This window comes from Metopolophium dirhodum, unplaced genomic scaffold, assembly GCF_019925205.1.
Source record: "Metopolophium dirhodum isolate CAU unplaced genomic scaffold, ASM1992520v1 scaffold27, whole genome shotgun sequence".
Classification (NCBI taxonomy): Eukaryota; Metazoa; Arthropoda; class Insecta; order Hemiptera; family Aphididae; genus Metopolophium; species Metopolophium dirhodum.
Genome location: NW_026869915.1, coordinates 22,501 through 30,000, shown reverse-complemented (window position 1 = coordinate 30,000; position 7,500 = coordinate 22,501). Strand labels below are relative to the sequence as shown.

The 7,500-nt window shown below is 60.8% G+C and overlaps 2 non-coding genes across 2 annotated transcripts in view; both read right to left on the bottom strand.

Annotated features, from left to right (window-relative positions):
- Positions 1-2,163, bottom strand: part of LOC132953395 (large subunit ribosomal RNA) — a 4,194-nt gene extending 2,031 nt beyond the window's left edge. Inside the window, exon 1 of the ribosomal RNA XR_009665611.1 lies at positions 1-2,163. This exon is cut by the window's left edge and continues 2,031 nt beyond it. This is a non-coding gene — a ribosomal RNA (large subunit ribosomal RNA).
- Positions 2,164-2,532: 369 nt separating this feature from the next.
- LOC132953398 (5.8S ribosomal RNA) lies at positions 2,533-2,690 on the bottom strand. Its single transcript, XR_009665614.1, has one exon. It is a non-coding gene; the product is annotated as a 5.8S ribosomal RNA (ribosomal RNA).
- Positions 2,691-7,500: the final 4,810 nt, after the last annotated feature.

The following is a 7,500-nucleotide window of genomic DNA, read 5'->3' as shown; positions in this document are numbered from 1 at the left end:
GATATCGGTACGAACCGACGCGAAGACTCCGCGTGGCCCTCTCTCGAATTTTCAAGGTCCGCGTGGGGATCACGGACACCGCCGCAACGAGCGGTGCTCTTCGCGCTCGCGTCCCTATCGCCCGGCTAGAGGATTCCAGGGACGTACAACGCTCACAGAGAAAAGAGAACTCTACCCAGATCCCCCGGCGGCTTCTTCGAGTTCATTCTGGTTACCCAGACGAGACAAAAGAGCCCCGAACACTAGGGAGCGGTTCCGCGTCGGGTTCCGGAATACGAACCGGATTCCCTCTCGCCCCAAGGGCGATTCGAAAACGCCTTCGCCCGTGGTACGAGGATCTCTCCCCGGGCTTAGGATCGACTGACTCTTGGACAACGGCTGTTCACAAGAAACCCTTCTCCACGGCAGCCCCCGAGGGCCCCTCTCGAGTATTTGCTACTACCACCAAGATCTGCACCGACGGCGGCTCCAGGCGGTCTCGCGACCTGCCCTTCGACGCACACCGCCGCGCCATCCTACTCGTCGAGGCTTGCCGGGACCGACCGCCGCGAGCGACGACCGGCCCCACTATGCCGTCGACGGCCGAGTATAGGCACGACGCTCCAGCGCCATCCATTTTCAGAGCTAGTTGCTTCGGCAGGTGAGTTGTTACACACTCCTTAGCGGATTCCGACTTCCATGGCCACCGTCCTGCTGTCATCAGCAACCAACGCCTTTCATGGTCTCTGAATACGCGTCGATTTCGGCGCCTTAACTCGGCGTTCGGTTCATCCCGCAGCGCCAGTTCTGCTTACCAAAAATGGCCCACTAAGCGCCTAGGGTTCCGTCGCCGGCTTCGCACGCGGTTCACGCGGTGTACCAGGTAAAGCCGGCGATCTCACCCATTTATAGTTTGAGAATAGGTTGAGGTCGTTTCGGCCCCAATGTCCTCTAATCATTCGCTTTACCGTATGAGACATCCTCCGTGTTACGAGCGTGTTGTTACCGCGCCGTACAGCGCGGAGTCCCACCGGCGTCCGTACGCCCGCGAACGGGCGGGACACATCGGCGCCAGCTATCCTGAGGGAAACTTCGGATGGAACCAGCTACTAGATGGTTCGATTAGTCTTTCGCCCCTATACCCAGCTCAGACGATCGATTTGCACGTCAGAATCGCTGCGGACCTCCATCAGGGTTTCCCCTGACTTCATCCTGGCCAGGCATAGTTCACCATCTTTCGGGTACCAACGTGTGCGCTAAGGGTGCGCCCTCGGACGGCCGAAGCCGACCTGGCGAAGACGCCCCCGGACTGCGGACCAGCGCGACTTTGAACGCCGGTGGGTTCGGTCGCTAGGCCATCGTCCGCACCGTAAACGGTTCACTTTCATTGCGCCAAACGTGGTTTTTCGTAAGATCACCGTTGACTCGCGCACACGTTAGACTCCTTGGTCCGTGTTTCAAGACGGGTCGGAAAGTAGCCCGAAATCGTCGCCGACCGACGGGACCCCGCCTGCGACGGGGCCGCGTCGACGGTTCTTGCCGTCGGGCGAGCCGACCAGGAGCACCAGGGTTCGGCGCGAACGGTCACGCCGAAACGCAACCGCCGCGACGAACGCCACCCAAGCCCTTCGGCCGGCGCCCAACGGGTCGCGACGTCCGCTAACCGAGCGAAAGATCCGGCCGGCGGTTAGACCGACCGTGAATTCGCCCGGCGGGGACTCGCGGGCTCTGTCCGTTTACACCCGAACAGTTTCACGTTCTTATGAACTCTCTCTTCAAAGTTCTTTTCAACTTTCCCTCACGGTACTTGTAAACTATCGGTCTCGTGGCCGTATTTAGCCTTAGATGGAGTTTACCACCAACTTCGGGCTGCACTCTCAAGCAACCCGACTCGAAGGCGCGGTCCGATCCCGGAACGCTGTGACGGCCTCTACTGGCCTGGCACCATCTGCGGGCCATGGCCCCGTTCAAGGGAGACTTGGACCGTCACGTGCGCCCCGGCAACGAGGCCGGCCCGTACGCCACAACTCCCATAGGTGCCGCGACACAAAAGTGCGCGGCGGGATTCGGCGATGGGCTTTTCCCTGTTCGCTCGCCGCTACTAAGGGAATCACGGTTGTTTTCTTTTCCTCCGCTTATTAATATGCTTAAATCCGGCGGGTAGTCCCGCCTGATCTGAGGTCGGAACGTATCGGTTTTTTTTTTTTTAAATTACACGGCAGCCTGCGGTCCGCGCTCCGCCCGTACGGTGACCGTCCGCGTCCGCGTCTCGGAAGCCGGAGAGGTCCGTGGACTCTCAGCCGACCCGGCCGCGCTCTCGCGCGGCGGGCGGACGGGGACGTGCCGTTTGACGACGCGAGAACCCGTGACTGTTTGCCGTCACAACTTGGGCGGACGACCGGAGGCGGCCGCGCGAGCGCGGTTTTCCACGGTCGAACCGCCAATCTCGCACCACCGGAGCGGCCGACGGGCGGGCGGACAGTCCCCGGGAGGACTGCCGCCGCCGTCGGACGCCTGCCGGCGGCGCATCGGTCTGGCCGAGTATCCGGTATACGACCCTCAGACAGGCGTGGCCCGGGACCCGCGGGTCACCGAGGCCGCAATGTGCGTTCGACTGGTCGATGTTCGTATAACCTGCGGATTACACGACGACGCGCAGATAGCTGCGGTCTTCATCGATCCACGAGCCAAGTGATCCGCTGTTCGGGGTCGGGTGTTTTTTTTTGTCGACGAAACTTCTACCGGCCACGCGCCGTGCGCGGACGCACGGCGGGGCCCGTATGGTCTTTCGACGTTAACCATCTTTCGGTCGACGCTCGGTCGGGGGTCGCGGCGCGCGGGCGGTCGGCGAGCTAGTCGCGAGCGCACGCGGCCACGGGGTCGGATTAGGCGCGCGCGAGACCGGCAAGTGCTGCCGGTACCGCGGGCCCGTCTCTAATGATCCTTCCGCAGGTTCACCTACGGAAACCTTGTTACGACTTTTACTTCCTCTAAACGGCCGATTTCGGTCATCTTCGCGATCGCGCGACGACCCAGCCCCCGAGGGGGCCGAATAACGCGCGTCCACTCCGAAGACCTCAATGCGACCGTTCAATCGGTAGTAGCGACGGGCGGTGTGTACAAAGGGCAGGGACGTAATCAACGCGAGCTGATGACTCGCGCTTACTGGGAATTCCTCGTTCACGTGGAAAAATTGCAAGCCACGATCCCTAAGCACGAAGGAGGTTCAGCGGGTTACCCGGAAGCCTGTCGGCCCAGGAATGTTAACACACGCTGATTCCTTCAGTGTAGCGCGCGTGCGGCCCAGAACATCTAAGGGCATCACAGACCTGTTATCGCTCAGTCTCGTGCGGCTATTTTCGTCCGCCGCCTGTCCCTCTAAGAAGAGTTTAAGCTCCTGGGAGCCGGCGGTAGCCCTAGTAACGTATCGTGATCCGCCGGCGACGGCCGCGAACACGGCGCGCTTCACCACGGAGCCCGACGCACGACGGACGCGCGCCGACCGGAGGTTGCCCCCCGGCCGACACACGCCCGCCGCACGCCGGGACGCGGATGGCGCGGCCGCGCTCGACGACCGCCGTGGACGACGGGCGAACGCGTTCGGGGATACCGGGCCGAGCCGACGGGTACGCGAACACGAACGGCCGAAACCGCCCGCGCCGCGCACACGCCGACCCGGGGTTACCCGCCTAGTTAGCAGGACAGAGTCTCGTTCGTTATCGGAATTAACCAGACAGATCGCTCCACCAACTAAGAACGGCCATGCACCACCACCCACCGAATCAAGAAAGAGCTCTCAATCTGTCAATCTTTCCGGTGTCCGGGCCTGGTGAGGTTTCCCGTGTTGAGTCAAATTAAGCCGCAGGCTCCACTCCTGGTGGTGCCCTTCCGTCAATTCCTTTAAGTTTCAACTTTGCAATCATACTTCCCCCGGAACCGAAAAGCTTCGGTTTCCCGGAAGCTGCCCGCCGGGTCGTTAATGAAACGCCGGCGGATCGCTAGCTGGCATCGTTTACAGTTAGAACTAGGGCGGTATCTGATCGCCTTCGAACCTCTAACTTTCGTTCTTGATCATACGAGAACGTACTTGGCAAATGCTTTCGCGTCAGTTCGTCTCGAGACGATCCAAGAATTTCACCTCTAACGTCTCGGTACGAATGCCCCCGCCCGTCTCTGTTGATCATTACCTCCGGTCCCGAAAACCGGCCCGGCGGGACGCGCGGGCGACTGGCGCCCGCGGCCCGGCGGCCCGCGCACGGAAACGCCCCGGAGGGCGATTTCGCGCGCACCGCGAAGGGCGGAGATGCGCGGGACCGAGGTCTTGTTCCATTATTCCATGCGACCAGTATTCAGGGCCTTTTGACGAGACGGCCGTGAAGCCGCCCCGCCAGATTTGAGCCTGCTTTGAGCACTCTAATTTGTTCAAAGTAAACGTGTCGGCCCGCCGACGGCAATCGGTGAAGATCACCGCGCAGCAAGATTGGAGTAGGCGGCCGCCGTCGTCGAACCCCGACGGCCGCGCGACGCGTGGCCGCGCGGCGCGCCGGAAGCCCGAGACACGTGTCCGCCTGCCGACAATACGTCCGGCCGACGTGCCGGTAACTAACACCCCGAGACGGCTGACGAGCGCGACGACGACCGCGCCGACGGGACACGTGGTCCCGCGACACGGCCGGCCGCGACACGACGGACCGCCAGGGTGGTCCGGCACCGCCCAGACACAGATCCGACTACGAGCTTTTTAACCGCAACAACTTTAATATACGCTATTGGAGCTGGAATTACCGCGGCTGCTGGCACCAGACTTGCCCTCCAATTGATCCTCGTTTAAAGGTTTTAAAGTGTTCTCATTCCGATTACGGGGCCTCGGATGAGTCCCGTATCGTTATTTTTCGTCACTACCTCCCCGTTCCGGGAGTGGGTAATTTGCGCGCCTGCTGCCTTCCTTGGATGTGGTAGCCGTTTCTCAGGCTCCCTCTCCGGAATCGAACCCTGATTCCCCGTTACCCGTTACCACCACGGTAGGCATGGAACCTACCGTCGACAGTTGATAAGGCAGACATTTGAAAGATGCGTCGCCGGTACGGAGACCGTGCGATCAGCTCGAAGTTATTCAGAGTCACCAGGTCTTTGCGCGGGCCGCGATCGGGACGCGCACGAAGCGCGCCGCGACGGGCCGGTTTTGATCTAATAAAAGCGTTCCTCCCGCGAGCGACGCCCGAGGGCGCCGCGACGGTCGGAACTCTGTCGGCATGTATTAGCTCTAGAATTACCACAGTTATCCAAGTAACTTGGGTACGATCTAAGGAACCACAACTGATTTAATGAGCCTTTCGCGGTTTCACCTTAATGCGGCTTGCACTGAGACATGCATGGCTTAATCTTTGAGACAAGCATATGACTACTGGCAGGATCAACCAGGGATCTCGGTTTTACAACAACTGCGTCCCGTGACGGATCCCCGCGGCGACGCCGACCAAGGGGCGACGACGACGCGGACACTCGTCTCGGGACGCGTGCGTCCGAGCGCCGGTCCGCCCGTGGGCGAGCCGACGCCGAGGAAGGTCGAAACGACCGTGACCGGTATACGGTCACGGCGCACGACCGACCGCGGTTCGAGTGGGATACGTGCGCGGACGGGCGCCCGTAAACCGCGCGCTTCGGTCGACGCGAGCGCCGCACTGAGCACCCGCAGAACGCGGGGCGACTGCGGCGGCGGTCGCGTGCGGTAGACCGAACACACGCGGAGAGCGAGCGCTCGCCCGACGCGACGTGACCCGTGCGTTGACGAGAGTCGGGGTTAGCGCGTACGCCGTCCGTTTTCAGCGGACGGAGAATTACCGCGCTAGCGCCTCTCGCCAGGTTTATAACGGCCCCCAGCCGAGATCGTGGGGGAAGCCGGGACGCGACGCGAAGTCCGTCGTCCCGGGGCTTCGCCCCGGCGACCGCCGGGCACGGCGACGATGGCCGGCCGCGGCGGGAATGTTTTGGCGTCGAGAGCTCGTAACTTGCGGAACGGTAACGGGAGTCGTCATCGATTTTTGAAAAAAACGATTTGCGCGTCGGAGGCCCACCGGAAGGCGGGCCTGCGACGCCGGTTGAGTTTTGCCACTCGGCGTGCGAGATGGGTCGGTCGCCGAAACTTGGACGGATACCATCGAAGGGCACTGGATTGCTGACCATTCCGAAGACTGGGGCAGACCGGTGCGCGGCGATGGACGCGTCGGCTTCGGCGTCGCCCGTGGCTTTGCTGTCGTACGTGATTGGCGATCGGACGCCGGCGGAACGCCGACGACCGAGTCGCTCACAAATTTACAAAATCTCGAGTTTCACAATGTGCGACGGGGGTATTCACGCGTAGTGGTACACCCGAGTCGAAGGAACTTCGCCATCACCGTGCGTAGCGGTTAGCCGAGAATCGAAAATCCGTCAATCACCGTGCGTAGCGGTTAGGCGAAAATCACAAAATCCGTGCGTAGCGGTACGGCCGCGGATAAAGGATTACCGATTTAAATGTCGCGGACACCGGTGTCCTATAGTACTCGGAACGTACGACGTGAACACGTCTCGGGTACGTCGAGATCGAACCAACGGTTAACGAGTTATTGCACACGGAAAAACTACGTTCGAAAAGTTGAATTCGAAATCGTGTCGACGGACATCGCCGGGGCTGCCGTCATGTGCACCACCCCGGCACCGACGAATAACCGAGGACGTCGAGTGAAAAAAAAAAATCGAATTTTCACACACGGTGGTCCGTGCGACGAGACGGTACGGCGGGCGCGCAGCTCGGCGACGGTAATCACCCCTGTAACGTCGCGGTCAGCGCAGAAATTCTACGCGGTAAAGGTTTTCGGCAAAGGGGGATATCCCTGGACAACGACTCTGCGGTCTGCCCGTGATGAACGGTACGGTCGATGTCACCGGCAAACCGTGAAAACGGTTGACCGAGACCCCGCCGTCGGAATACAGTCAATCACAGTGCGTAGCGGTTAAGCGAAAATCAAATATCGGTCTATCTCCGTGCGTAGCGGTACGGCCGCGGATAAAGGATTACCGATTTAAATGTCGCGGACACCGGTGTCCTATAGTACTCGGAACGTACGACGTGAACACGTCTCGGGTACGTCGAGATCGAACCAACGGTTAACGAGTTATTGCACACGGAAAAACTACGTTCGAAAAGTTGAATTCGAAATCGTGTCGACGGACATCGCCGGGGCTGCCGTCATGTGCACCACCCCGGCACCGACGAATAACCGAGGACGTCGAGTGAAAAAAAAAAATCGAATTTTCACACGCGGTGGTTCGGACACGGTCACGGGGACGCCGCCGCGCACCAAGGGCGACTCCGCGCCTCGCCCGTCGAGGAAAAATATTTCCGCGTACGGCACTCCGAGTCCGCGGGACGTAATAATTCTTTACGTTAGTCCACCTCGCACCCGTCGAACGCCGACCAGACAAAAATCGGCAATCGATGAAGGGCACAGTGTCCACGGATCCGGTCACGGGGACGCCGCC